Here is a 15147-nt window from a genome sequence, read left to right on the forward strand (position 1 = left end):
CCTAAGCTCTAAAGTCTTCATTTTTTTTTCGGACGCGATAACACTATGGAATGGTCTACCAAATCCCATCGCATCATGCACTCACCGCAAGTCATTCCGGGAAAAACTAAATGACCATTTTTCTTGAGGGCAAAAAGTTTCGCCATATTCACCTCGGCACTTCGAACGGCTGTTTGTTGTTACTTTTCTTTTTGATGTCATGTCTTTTGCACTGTGTTTTTCTCTTGTATTGATTGAGTGTTGCATATACAATTCTCTTCTTTTTTCCATCCCGTGCATTACACTTAGCATTGTAACCCCATCACAAGATCATATAACTGTTACATATTGTTATTTTGTCTTATTGTTTTTCATGCAATTATTCTTTCTCTGTTTTGATATGTTCTTGTTGTCACAAAAATTCTGATATTGCTCCTCCCTATTTAATGCATTCGGTCCTTTCAGGGAAAAATAAATTATATGAAATGAAAAAAGAGGCCATTAAAAAGCGAAAACATCGGTTCATTGGTCTTTACTAACCAGATCACGTACTGCAATTTGACGCCGATTTCTCGGGCATCTATTTTCATTGTGAGTCAACTGTCGAATATACCGTAAGATACTGTTATGAACGTATTGACAACAATGGTCCAATCTTGCTTTTAATGTTGGTAGTTAACACTGTCATAGAAAACCCACAGGGTGCATTTTTTAGAACATACAGCAAATAACTACAAGCGTCCCGTGGAGGGATCTGTGGATGTATGGGGTGTTATGATGCAATCTAACGATATGGGAAAAAAATTATGTTCATAAAGAACTTCCGGTTGAAAAAAATATGGCTTGTACAGAGTTCCTTGACATGTTAGGTTTAAACCCCACGCACCAAATCGTTTGACGACGCGAAATTAGCAAGGTCTGGGAGGAAAGCCACAATCCACTAGCCAATGTTTTGAAAAGTGAACTTTACTTTGCCCAGACGAAGACAAGTCCTCTTGCAGAAACGTCGGCTAGCGTACTCGGGCTTCCCTCCCACGCCTTGTTCATTTTGTGTTCTAGAGCATCCCATCTTCCCGGCTCTATTTCTAGACCATGTCTGCCGCATTGTTTGTGAAAAACATATTGCTTTCTTCTTATGCAAGAACTCCGTTCATGAAACTGTTTTCACCGGTGCACCGTTACTTCCATTACTCTTCCTTTTACAACTCATTACACCTAGAAAGGGGCTTTTATTGAGGAGTTTTAGTGCGCAGCTCTTAGGACCGTTTCTGGCCTCCGCGTCGTTGCCGTCGGCAAAACCGGTTGTCCATGTAGCAGAGCGAAGCGCCAACTGGAAGGTGGCTGAAAAGAGAAGATCCCGGACGGTGTCAATAAGCATGACACGCCACATGCCATGCCACTATGTGTCGGCGTAGTCACCCTTGTCACAGGTCACTTTGTCACCTGACAGGTCGCAGGTGGCAGGTAGTAGCAGAGCAAAATGCCACCTGTCACAGCTGAAGTGGGGTAAAGGACAGCTGGAAGGTGGCTGAAACGGGAAGATCCAGGAGGGTGGCGATCAGCATGACACGCCACCTTCCATGCCACTACGCGTCGGCGGAGTCACCTTGGTCACACAGGTCACCCCTGCCAACTGACAGGTCACAGGTGGCAGGTAGTAGCAAAACGAAATGCCACCTGTCGCAGCGAAAGCGGAGGAATGTACAGCTGGAAGGAGGGTGCGACCTGAAGATCCCGAAGGGTGTCAATACGAAACTGCTGGAAGAGCTGCGCTCAGACTTCGCATTACCAACTATTGTAATCGTCTGCAATTTTGTTTTATTTCCCTCTAATGTAGTATGCGGCCAAGCCGGAATTCGATAATTTCAGCACGCGAGGAATTCACGCATCCACCGAATCCTTCGAGTTCCTCAGACTTCATTCTTCTTTTCCCTCTACTATGATTCGCACCCTCAAGGGCTTAAAATCCCAATGAACTCGGCGGTTCCTTTCGCTGAGGCACTTATTGCAACGGACTACACAGCCAAACATGAAACACGATAAAGATGGCCACATACGAAGTGGAACGGCAATTTGGCGCGCGGCCCGCCTGCTTACTAGTTGCCAATCTCCGACCGCTTCAATATGAATGAGAAATAGCTGCGCGCGGCACGATCGATGTCATTCTCGGTGGCTAAATAAACGAGGCTGTGGCGCCTCGGACTCCGTCGGCAGTGTAGAGCCCGGTACTTCACGTTCTTTTAAAATTGGAGAGAACAATTTGTGTGTGTATCGTCCCGTTGCAGGCAGTCAGGCCACTAACCCCACCTCGTGATCTTAAGCGCAACTGCGGCAAACCGACCACGGCGCGCAGTGTGTGCTCTTGGGAACAAAGGAATACGACTATGTGGTGACACGAGCGGCGTTTATTGCTGCTGAAACAAATAAAAAATTGGGTTAATGCCCATATATGCAGAATTGGTCATTCTATACTTCCATTCTCTACTCACGCCTGCATTAACGCGCCTCACAAGACATCATCATCCTGACTCAGTCACACCCTATTATGCTCGAACTGATGCGTTTAAATTTTCCTTTTTTCATCGGACTGTATCGGATTGGAACCATGGTTTGCTGACTGCAGTGTGACTAAAAATTGTATAAATGTGTACTTGTTTGTTCCTGTCTTGCTCATTTTTATTTGTATATATACTAATGCCCCTCTGCTTGGACCCAAAGGTCTTCAGTATGTAATAAATCAAATAAAAAACATTCGTAGATCCCTGGGAGACGTCTGGTGACTTTTCACAATCTGGTGGACAGGCTGTGATGACGCTGCAAGGTCACGTGACCTAGGTGGCCCATCTGGATATTTTTCATGGATTTTTCGCCCTCGGCGAGGCCAGATTGCCTTGATGTTAAGGCCCGTTTCACATGCTGCGACTAGAACGAAAATAGTCGGCCTAGTCGGTGACGCCGCAGTGCGATTTTAGGCCAGTGCTTTCACATGCAACGCGTACCCAGCGAATTCGGTCGGAGGGACAGACAAGGTAGCTCGATATTTGCATAGGTAACCCATGATTAAACGCGACAGAAACGGTGCACGAAATGTGTTGATGATGTTAGAAACACCGAATTTTTAGATGCTGTTGAGGGAATATTTCGTACGTTTTGATTAAAATAAACAGCTTTGCTTCCACCACGGCAACGGCTCCCACGTGACCGCACGTCGCACGCCGTCTCGGCGCTCCCCATTGGTCAGTCGCAGAGCGAACGCACCGACGCTGCGACTGAATACCAACCGAACGGAACTTCATCGCAAGCCGTCTGCGGCTAGAACGACGGGCTTCCCCAGTCGCAGAGCGACAGAATTCGCAGTGTCGCAGGCGAAAATCGCATGCACGCGAAACGGGCCTAACGCGTTAAAACGCAATGCGGTAGCATCCCGAGCTGTTGGTGCCTTTACTGGAAGGGACCATAGTTCTCGTGAGTCCCAGGTTGCCCTCCCCTAGCCGGATACAAATCAAGAACCAAGCAGCAGATGCCCCTCAAAGGGGACCCTGGAGCCAATGGCGTCCACCGATGTCCATTACGCCGTGGTTAATCCGAATGAGCCATGGTTATTCCCCTTTCATCAGTCAAATACCCCTGCGATTCCACCCTAGCAAGTCCAATGGGATTGGTCAAGGGGCAGAGAGCGAGAATCGGTGAAGGAAGAGAATCAGTGTGCGCCATTGGTTGGATGGGATCCTTCGAGGGGCATTTGCCGCCGCGTTCTTGAGTTGTACCCGACTATAATTGACAACAAGAATGAGGGCGGCTACGGCGGGCGACTACGTTGACTGAATAAATAAAACCGAGAAAGCACGGGGAAAATTTATCGTCTACAATCTCAACTTCTGGGATGATGCGGCATACCCGATTGCTAAGTGCAAGAAGTATAAACGACGACGCGAAGCATGCAAAGCAGCTTTTTCGCGTGGCGAACCTTGTGATATGCTTCCTTTTTTTTTCTTCCAGCCACTTCCGGAGTGACGCGGAGCATTACTGGGCACTTAAGTAATGCAGCTACTTAGAACGAGGCTAATGCGATGTCTGTTCTTTGAAACTTTGTCCAGTGCGCTGAGAATTTAAATACTTCATTCTGCTTGATTAAATAGACATTTGTGGCAGGAGTCAAGGTCTCGCTCCACCGGTAAGGTGAGCAAGAATGCTCCTTTTTTCTTTCTTTTTTTGGAAAGCTGCACTAGCGCATACACAGACGTTTTCCTCGAGCTTCCAACGAAATTTACGTTTGCCCGATTGGCAAAGATAAACATTATAATTCATTCCGTTTCTTATATTTTAAAATTTGCATTCAAGTGCGCATCTATTCTGCTTTCAGTGGCTTTTGGTGTGGCATTGCTGTTTTCGCCAAGTTCTCATCGACCTGCAATGGGAAAATTCAGGCAATCTGGGAAATAACACTGCGTGGCTTTGTCGAGATCCTGGCGACGTTTAATCGCTTTCTAGAACCGGTGCTGAAAAGACACACTTGTTGAAGCTCGCGAAAGTGCAAATAGAGAGAAAAAAACTATACGGCGTATGTTCTACTACCAGAGTCCACTGTTGCTTCAAACGTCGCTTTAGGTGCCTCGCTGTGAACTCAGAAGGCGACTGGCAGCAGCTGTTTTATATATATATATATTTTTTGGCGCGAGATGCCGGCACGTAGTGCGGGTGATTGGCATCTGAAAAGGACGACCTGTGTTCAACTTTCGATCACACGCACTCCGCGTATCGCGTCTAAACGTCTCATAATGAGAGCTCGACACAACGCGAATGAGTTGCAGGTGTTGATTCTTGCAATGGTCTTCGCGCGACTGAAGAGCACCCATGCCCATTGAGCAGGGACTTCGGAACTTTTTTTTTTCAGTTGGACGGGACAAGACTTCGAGTTCGTATTGTTATTTATTGATTAATTATGCTTTATTTGCATACAGAACTATATTTCTAGCTAATATTTTTTTCTGATTTTGCACTATTCAAAGCTGCAATATATGCAAGAAATATAGAAATATAGGCAGCTTTATAAAGATTTACAAGCCAGGAATGACCGACTGCATTCAAAAAGTTTGCGCACAGTTTACTTGGTTTTCAAGAGGGGTCACAGACAGTCAACAACTTCTACTGGGAAATGAATATATATATATATATATATATATATATATATATATATATATATATATATATATATATATATATATATATATATATATATAATATATATATATATATATATATATATATATATATATATATATATATATATATATATATATTTACGTTGTCTGCTAATAGCTTAACAGGGGTCTCGGCTCTGGCAGTCTTGTTGCCATAGGTAGCATAAGAGGGCTCTCGCACAGTTTCCGCCCTCGCCGTTAATTGACGTTCTACGTCACACTCGCGGTATAACAGGACGTGCTACGTCCACCGCTATGGTCGAGGGTGGCGCTGGTGAACACTCTCAAGGCTCGCTCACACGCAGTAAACATAAATACCCACGAGAGCAGCAGATTGGACAGCCGTCGCCGTAGCTCAGTTGGTATGAGCACCGGACGCGATTTTTGGAGGTCGTGGGTTCGGATCCCACCGGCGGCATGGGTGTTTTTTCTGCTGCTTTATAAGTAATTTTCTTTAAACCGATTGATTGGCACTACAAATAAAAAAAAGATATAAAACATTCCCCTATGCCCCTTCGTTTCCGTGACTGTTCGCTTCCTTGTTATGTTTGTCAAACGAGCCCCTCATTTCCTTTACGTTGTCTGTATATATATATATATATATATATATATATATATATATATATATATATATATATATATATATATATATATATATATATATATATATATATATATATTGAGTAATCAAACGAAATGCTTTACGACTATGGATACAAAGCCAACTAGCTCATCCCCACTGATAAAGTCCTCCTAGAATTAAAAAATTTGTCAGAAATCTGATTTTAGTGTATGCAGTTGAGACGGGTGGGGGGGGGGGGGGGGGGGGGCTGCTGCGACTATAAGCAGACGACGCCGCTGCGCCCAAAGTATTATGCGCTCCCGCCGAACTACCCATTCCCCTACGCTCACTACGCGCAGTGCGCAGTTCAGTTATACTTCAGTCGTTCCCTGCAGGAAGGACTTCATAGGTCGTTCAGTCGCGAGCAAACACGTGACCATCTGTTTATGTCGTAATCATAGTCGTAATGGATCACGAGCGCGCCAGTGTTGCCTGTTTGCCACATGGTTGAACTTTAAAAATTCAATTACAAATTTCTCGCTGCACCAAACGAGCTCATGTTTTGCCCACTTGTTCCGAGATGCAGAGTGAACAAAATGCAATAAAGTTCGGTATAGATCAGTTTATGGGGGTTTAACGGTTCAGGTGTCCAACGATATATGAGACAGATACTGCGCCATTTCCTTTCCCCAAAAAACCAACCAATTAACGCCCCAGAGCGACTCATGCTATATGAGGGACGCCCTAGTGTAGGGCTCCTGAAATTTCGGCCACCTGGGTACAGTGAACTAGCTCACTGTAACCTGGGGTTCTTTAACGTGCACTGACATCACACAGTACACGGACCTCCAGAATCTCGCCTCCATCGAAATTCGAGCGCCGCGGCCGGGATTGAACCCGCGTCTTTCGGATCGCCAGCCGAGCGCCATAATTACTGTGCCACCTTTGCAGCCAAAATGCAATAATCAGCTTGAGCCTGAAAAATAGTGTCGTATGACCCCTCTAATTCTGTTTTCCATTTTTATCTTTTCTGCAGTTCTCTTTCGATCACGACTCCCGTCTGCAGACTAATCACTTCTCAGACTGTACTCACCCTCATCGATTTATTTCTGTTTTTGCGAACTTGCTATAGATTCCCTGTGACATTAGGCAACAGCATAGTCCTTCAATGGCCGTAGTCAGTTGTCGTCTGCCCGGTCTGCCTGTTACGCAATTACCACGTGATTTGTCCCTGACATTCAGCTTCTCTATTTAGAGTAAGTAGGCTGCGCCGCTCACAGAAGTCTAGCTTTAACTTTCCGTTAAAATCTGTGTATCCATCCAGATCCTCGCGGTGGTCAATGTGCGCCCAACAGAATAATACCGGCACCGTCTCCAAACTGTTTTATATCGTCGATTCCTGTTTTCTAGCCTGCATGTATCCCCTACAAGTTCTTAAATAAACTATACCCCAGCATGCCCTTTAACCGGCGATTGTTTCTTATACCCAGAGGTGTTCTTTGAAAGTTGGTTTTACTCTTTGCCACTTTGTTCCTTGATATACCAGCCCCTCCCACCTTCTCCGTTGTTCTGTGCTACCCTTCCCAAACATAGTCATCTATAAACGGTGGATCTTCTAGATTCCTGAGGTGTATTTCGCACAGAGAATATCACACTCATTTAATCGTCCTTTAACCACTGTTCTATTTCTAACCATTTCGCTACCTTTCTACCCCCTTGAATGTACCTATATATATGTAACGGACCCTGGTGTTAAATTTATTTTCGTAGCTTTTTTCCTGGACCTCCCAGTGTCCATTATGTTGGGCTCTTCCACTACCCTACGCCCGGAGCTGCCGTGGTCCCCCTAAAAAGTACGGCACGGCACGCCAGGCGCCAGCCGATCTCTGCTCCTACCCTTACACATTCTGTCCTAGCACCTCCAGTACTGTGCACACCACGATCAGCACTTGCTGTGCTATTGCTATTGCCCTTATGTAGCCAGCTTCCTGAAATAGTCTTTCCATCACTTGTGCGGGGTCACCATAGAGGCAGTCATGCCATTGAGCACCATAGAGGTGTCGAGGGCACCAAGCATTCACTAGGACGGACGGACGGACGGACGGACGGACGGACGGACGGACGGACGGACGGATGGATGGATGGATGGATGGATGGATGGATGGATGGATGGATGGATGGATGGATGGATGGATGGATGGATGGATGGATGGATGGATGGATGGATGGATGGATGGATGGATGGATGGATGGATGGATGGATGGATGGATGGATGGATGGATGGATGGATGGATGGATGGATGGATAAGGCTGAACCCTTTAAATCGGACGGGGGTTCAAGGCACCTAGCCATGACTAGTTAAATTTTACTCTTGTCTTGTGGCCACCAATCTGATAACATTCGCTTGGTTACTTCTACTTGCTTAAAATCTACTTTTCCTTCACTGTCCTTAAACCCCAATGCTTTCAATAAATCAGCGCCGCTGCTTTCCACTGCAGGGTGAAGCCCTTTACAGAAAGTTATCAAGTGTTCAGCCGTTTCCTCCTCCTCTCCGCAAGAACCGCACCACGTGTCTATCTCGTGGTACCTGTCTTAGTCCGCAAAACTCCCGTCCTGGCCTCAAACAACAAAGAGCTTTCCCCACAATTATCATAGATATTTTATTTGGCAATTTCCTGCTTAAAAATCCTGTATGTTCCCAGTGCCGATCTCGTCAGCATCCCTGTTTTCCACACAGCTCTCTCTGTTTCTTTAACCTTTTTCTTAACCGATAATTGCTGATTTGCCCCCTGCTCTTGTCCAGGTATTTGCTTGACAATTTTCCAGTTCGCTTTCTCCATTTCGTGTCAGCATTTCTTATGTATCTGGAAACTTTCTTAGCCCACTGCTTTTACACTATTTTTCTCATTCGCTCCTCAAACGCTACCTTACTGCTAGCTTTTCTGCTCCCGAACGACGCCCACCCCATATCACCCTGTACCCCCTGATTTGATGTACTGCCTTCCATGTGCTCCCAAAGCTAGCCTCCCTACGCCGCGTTGTTTATTTCTAACCTTGCTTGATCTGGTCTCATGCAGAAGACCGCATTGCCGAAACTCAGACTAGGAACCATCACCCCTTTCCAGATCCCTCTAACCATTTCACACCTATTGTGATTCCACAGGGTCCTATTTTCATGACAGCTGCATTCCAACTGTAGCTTTATTCACTACATATTTTTCATGCTCTGTCAGATACTCAGTACAGCTCTTATCCACACCCCAAGATACTTGCACTCATCCACTACTTCTAGCGTGAAGTCCTGTATTCTATGCTCGCCACCCTTATCATTAAATATCATGACTGCAGATTTTTCCTTACTAAACTTGAAGACTAATCTACCTCCCTAAACTTGAAGACTAATCTACCTCCCTCTGTACCACTCTGCCGCTCCGCGGAGGAGGTGGTGGTGGTGAAAAGCATCCATTTTATGTATATGTACAGAGAGGTGCTCGGGTAGAGGCCCCTAGTGGGTCTCGCCCCCTACAATACAAGACTGATGTCACCAGCGTGATAAGTGACGCGCCAAGTGACGTCAGCAGTAGCTCTACAAAAAGCGAGCACCTGCATGAGCGCAGCCAGAAAGCGTCCGACCTGTCGCCCAGTAAAGTACTACGCAGCCTTATTATCGCTTCATCCTCGCCGGGACCCGCGAACACCACAACTAGCGACGAGGATGGCGGAAGCAAGGCAAGACGCAGGAAAAAAGCGCTTAAGCTGCGCGAACGAAGTACCGAGGCAACAGTCTGAAGATCCATGCTGGATTCAACCGCACCTACGACAAAAGACAGGACGTCCGAGATGGCAGCCTCCAGTCAGATTGGTCAAGTAGAAGCCTTCGATGAAACTGTGAGTGACTGGCTATCTTACGAAGAACGCCTAATTTCCTTTTTCGCGGTGGACAAAATTCAGGAAGACCTCAAGGTGCATGCTTTGCTAAGCGTCATTGGGCCGAAGTCGTACAGCCTCTTGAAATCTTTGACTGCACCAAATAAGCCGTCGGAAAAGACCTTCAAGGCACTAACTGAATTGCTTCGCAATCACTTCACCCCGAGAGAGTCGGTGATCTGAGAGCGAGCGAAACTTCACAGAAGATGTCAGCTGCATCATGAAAGTATCGCACAGTACGTAGCCGAGCTCAGAAAACTCGCTCAGACCTATGAATTCGGCACCTTTTTGGACGAATCGCTTCGTGAAAGATTTGTGTGCGGTTTATTCCGCACCGACATTCAGCGACACTTAATTGCCGAAGACAAAACGCTGACATTCCAAATAGCCATTGAGCGTGCACTTGCTTTAGGAGAAGCTAAGAAAAATGTTCAGGAAGAGCTCGCTAGAGAAGCTGTCGACGACTTTCACTAAATGAGCGCTGAAGGCTCAGCCCAAAGAAAGCATTCTTTCGAGTGCTATCGCTGCGGCTCTGACAAGTATTTTTCCCGCGCCTGTCTGCATATCGCACGCAGATAAGTGCAAGAATTGCGGCAAGAAAGGCCACGTTCAACGTGCCTGCCGTGGTCCCAAGCAGAAGCCAACGAGTTCAAGGAAGTGGATGCGCACTCTTGAAAGTGATGACACGGGAAACGTCCAGATGCTGTCTCGGAAAACCCGGCGTCCCATTACCGTCGACGCCGAAATTCAAGGTGTACCCTTGCGTACGGAGTTAGACACAGGCGCTACGGTGTTATTAATATCAAGCCAACAGTTCAAGAGACTTAGACCGCATTTAAAACTCCACCCGACGGGACTATACGACTGAAAACGTACACAGGAGAAGTTGTCCACCCCTGAGGTGTGTTCAAAGCAGCCGTAAGGTACAAAGATCAAGTCGATGACCTTCCGTTGTACGTCGTAGACTACGGCGGACCATCTCTTCTATAGCCGCGAGTGGCTCGAAACTTTGCGCTTGGACTGGGACGAAATCTGCAGTTTACACAAGCTATGCAACTATTCGCACCTTGACGCAAGCCAAGAGAGCTATGACACGCGACTGAAAGTACTCTTAGACAAATATAGCACCATTTTTGACGACACCCTTGGCAGAATAGGTGAGCAAGCTTCCTTATTTCTTAAGGAAAAACGTCCGAAGTTTCTCAGAGCTAGAAACTTGCCTTTCGCACTACGTTCAGCAGTGGAGAAAGCTGCGAAAGCTAGAGGGGATGGGTGTCATTACGCAAGTTTGTACTAGCGAGTTTGCCACACCAATCGTGCCGGTTGTTAAAAAGGACAGAACAATACGTATGTGCGGATATTACAAGACGACTCTGAACCCTGTTTTACACACAGAGCAGTACCCTCTCCCTAGGCTTGATGAGATACTAGGCGCACTTGACGGAGGGCGGTATACTTTTCGAAGCTGGATCTAAACGGAGACTACCAACAAGCGGAACTGTCGGAGTATTCTAAAAAGCCTCTCACGTTGAATAGGCATAAAGACCTGTTTGCTGTAAACAGGCTACCCTTTGTAGTCTCCTCAGGACCTACGTTGTTTCAGCGTATTGTGGATAACAAATTGAAGGGACCGCCAGGAGTAATATGTTATCTAGACGACATTTTTGTGACAGGAGCTACTTCCGAAGAGCACCTAAGAAATCCTGAAGCTGTGTTTCAAACACTAGTGCGAAAAGGTGCCCGAGTCAAGAGCCAAAAATGAGTTTTTCAAGGAAAGCCTTCAGTATCTTGGGCATGTTATCAGTAAGACTGACGTCAAGCCAACCAACGAAAAAGTTGAACCTCTCCTGAAAGCCCCGGCACCTACTAATGTGGCAGAGCTGCACTCCCTACTTGGTCTCATTAACTACTAGGGCAAGTTTACGCCGCGAGTGGCAACGCTTGCAAAGCCCTTCCACAGATTGTTACAGAAGGACATCTCTTGTTCATGGGACCGAAAATGCGAGGACTCATTTCAAGCCATCAAAGCAGTGTTGTCATCAGCCGAAGTGATTGCGCGCAACGACCCGGCACTACCGTTGCAGCTGTCGTGCGATGCGTCTGCGCATGGTCTCGGCGCCGTGTTATCGCACGTTATGAAAGAACACGGTAAGACCAATTACTTACGCTTCCAGGACTCTATCAAAGGCAGAAGAGAATTATAGCCAGATTGAGAAGGAGGCGCTTGGCCTAGTTTTTGGTATCAAGCAATTTCATTTCTATATTTGTGGTCGGCAATTTACCTTAACCACTGACCATAAGCCGCTACAAACAATTCTTCGATCAAAGAGCGGCATCCCAGCAACAGCTGCCGCAAGACTACAACGGTGGGCTTCAACGCTTTTAGCTTACAAGTGTAACCTTGTCTACCGAAAGTCAGCCACAACACGAGAGACATTTTATGCGCTAGACAACAGGACCAGAAAGAGGAGACAAACACGGCGCTGAACTTGCAACTGATTTATTTGAAGCAGGAAGTCAATTTATACATACAAGCACGGGCGCACACGCGCCAGGTCATACAAAGAAGATCAGATACACACTCACCAAAATGCCACCATACACACGTGGTGTAACTGCCTTGCAATCTACCCTTTATGCAGCAATGATATTTCCTTCGCTGACAAGACTAAAGACGTTTTGCTAACGCAGCCATTAGATTTTCTGGTGATATGGAATGCTTCGGCGACTTCTCTGGTGGTCTTGTCACATTGAAAAAATAACAATTCTGTATCATGCTCCATTAGTCTAATGTTGCATTAACATTAGACTAATGGAGCATGCCAATTCATTGGAGAAAAAAAGACACTGACCTGGCAAAGCATTGTAGTTTTTGTAAATGTGTACCTTTCTTTGACGATACAGAATTGTTATTTTTTCATTGTGACAAGACCACCAGAGAAGTCGCCGAAGCATTCCATATCACCAGAAAATCTAATGGCTACGTTAGCAAAACGTCTTTAGTCTTGTCAGCGAAAGAAATGTCATTGCTGCATAAAGGGTAGATTGCAAGGCAGTTACACCACGTGTGTATGGTGGCATTTTGGTGAGTGTGTATCTGATCTTCTCTGTACGACCTGGTGCGTGTGCGCCCGTGCTTGTATGTATAAATTGACTTCTTGCTTCAAATAAATCAGTTGCAAGTTCAGCGCCGTGTTTGTCTCCTCCTCTTTCTGGTCCTGTTGTCTAGCGCTGTTTGAAATTGTATTGTTACCATGGAACACCAACTCGCCCAGTCTGCTACGCTTCTACATTTTATGCGCTTCGCTTGGCATCGCTTCCTGTGACAAGAAAAGAAATCGCGCGCCACACAGCTAATAATAATTGGTTTTTGGGGAAAGGAAATGGCGCAGTATCTGTCTCATATATCGTTGGACACCTGAACCGCGCCGTATGGGAAGGGATAAGGGAGGGAGAGAAAGAAGAAATAGGTGCCGTAGTGGAGGGCTCCGGAATAATTTTGACCACCTGGGGATCTTTAACGTGCACTGACATCGCACAGCACACGGGCGCCTTAGCGTTTTTCCTCCATAAAAAACGCAGCCGCCGCCACACAGCTCGTGATCCTGTTCTCAGCCTAGTCTTGAACTTCACCAAGAAAGGGTGGCCTTCGCATGTTGATAAACCGTTGGAACCCTACTTTGACAGACGCAGTGAACTGACTGTCCACGAAGGATGCCTGATGCATGGAATGCGAGTTGTGCCACCAACGCTACAACATCCAGTTTCGGAGGAGCTACACCAGGGACATCCAGGTATCGCACAAAGCAAGGAACTCGCCCGAAGCTACGTATGGTGGCCATCCGTGGACAAACACCTCGAAAATCAAGTGAGACACTGCATGTCATGCCTGCAGCAGCGCAACATGTCACAAAAGACGTCATTGCACCCGTGGTCGTGGCCTACGCGTCCATGGTCACGTGTCCATATTGACTTTGGGAGCCCATTCCGTAATCGTATGCTGCTAGTGGCCGTAGACGCGCATTCAAAATGGCCAGAGGTGTACTCATGACATGTGCGTCCGCGCAAGGAACCATGGCAAGATTACGCGGTTTGTTCGCTCGATATGGCGTGCCGGAGACAGTTGTAAGTGATAAAGGCGCACAATTCACATCGTCAGAGCTCGAAGCGTTCATGAAAGAGCACGCTGTTCGGCAAGTTTTCACTTCTGCTTATCACCCGAGCAGCAATGGACTGGCTGAAAGGTTTGTGCGGACGGTAAAGAGCGCCTTACGCAAAGGCCCGGCAACAGAAAGCCTTGAAGAAACATTATCTAAATTCTGGATGGCATATCGGAACACGCCGCATGCGACAACACTTTCGACACCGTCTTGTCTTTTCCTTGGTCGGTAGCTGCGCACTCGTTTGGACGCTTTAAATCCCGCCCTGTCGCGTACAGTCAGCGCAAGCCAGTTCCAGCAAACGACGCTGCGAAGTGCTGATGTTTCAAGTGAATGAACAGGTTTTGGTGCGCAATTTCAGGAACGGACCAAGAAGGTTCAACGCAACGATCTTGCAGCGACGAGGTAAAGGTGCAGACACCTGACGGATCCTGCACGTGGAGGCGACACAATAACCATTTGCTACGAACCTCGGCTGCGACAACGGCGTCCCCATTTGCGGTGGGGGAGGAGACCGACATCTGTTATCCAGAACTTTCAGATTGTCCGCCACCATCAACCGCTGTCTCCGCAACTTGCCCTGCGCCCGTGGTCAGCAGAAAAAGCCCTACTAGGCGGCACCTTCAACGAGCCAGGAAGCCGCCTGACTGATACCAGCCATCGTGACTCTCCAAACTGCGGTGGAGGAAGTGATGCGTGCCGCCGCAGTACGTGTTGCCGGCGTGATAAGTGACGCGCCAAGTGATGTCAGTAGTGGCTGTACAAAAAGCGAGTGCCTGCATGAGCGCAGGCACTCCGACCTGTCGCCCAGTAAAGTACTACGCAGCCTTCTTATCGCTTCTTCCTGGCCGGGACCCGCGAACACCACAGCGGAGTCCCTCATTCCGGGACCCTGTTGGTCCTGATCGCTGCGCAGGTTCGCCGAACCAGGATCTGTTGAGCGGATAGTTCCTGGCAGCCGAGCAGAGCCGCCTCTCAGGTAGGAGAAGGGGTGATGGGGGGGGGGGGGGGGGGGGGGATTGCCTGCATGCCCGAACCATGTGAAAGGTGTCGGCCACTTGCCCACAGAATGAGCAGCGGCCGTCAAAAGAAGAATCAAAGTGTTTGAGAACCGCCGGGCACAGCAGGGTGTTTGTAAAGAGCCTAAGGAGGGTTCGTTCGCCAGCGATTCGTCCCTTCATAGGAACGGGGTAGCGCCGGTGTTCGGCACGATAGTGCTCAATATCTTTAAAAGAACGATCACAGCACTCTGTGGAGGAAGGCGCACGCCTCGAGGCACCCTACATGGATGAATGGATGGATAGATGGATCGATGG

At 47.3% G+C, this 15147-nt stretch overlaps 1 pseudogene; it reads left to right on the forward strand.

Moving 5' to 3' along the window:
* Nucleotides 1–10063: 10063 nt before the first annotated feature.
* LOC144103510 (uncharacterized) lies at nucleotides 10064–13643 on the forward strand (annotated as a pseudogene).
* Nucleotides 13644–15147: the final 1504 nt, after the last annotated feature.

The sequence above is a fragment of the Amblyomma americanum genome, chromosome 9, assembly GCF_052857255.1.
Source record: "Amblyomma americanum isolate KBUSLIRL-KWMA chromosome 9, ASM5285725v1, whole genome shotgun sequence".
NCBI classification, from domain to species: Eukaryota; Metazoa; Arthropoda; class Arachnida; order Ixodida; family Ixodidae; genus Amblyomma; species Amblyomma americanum.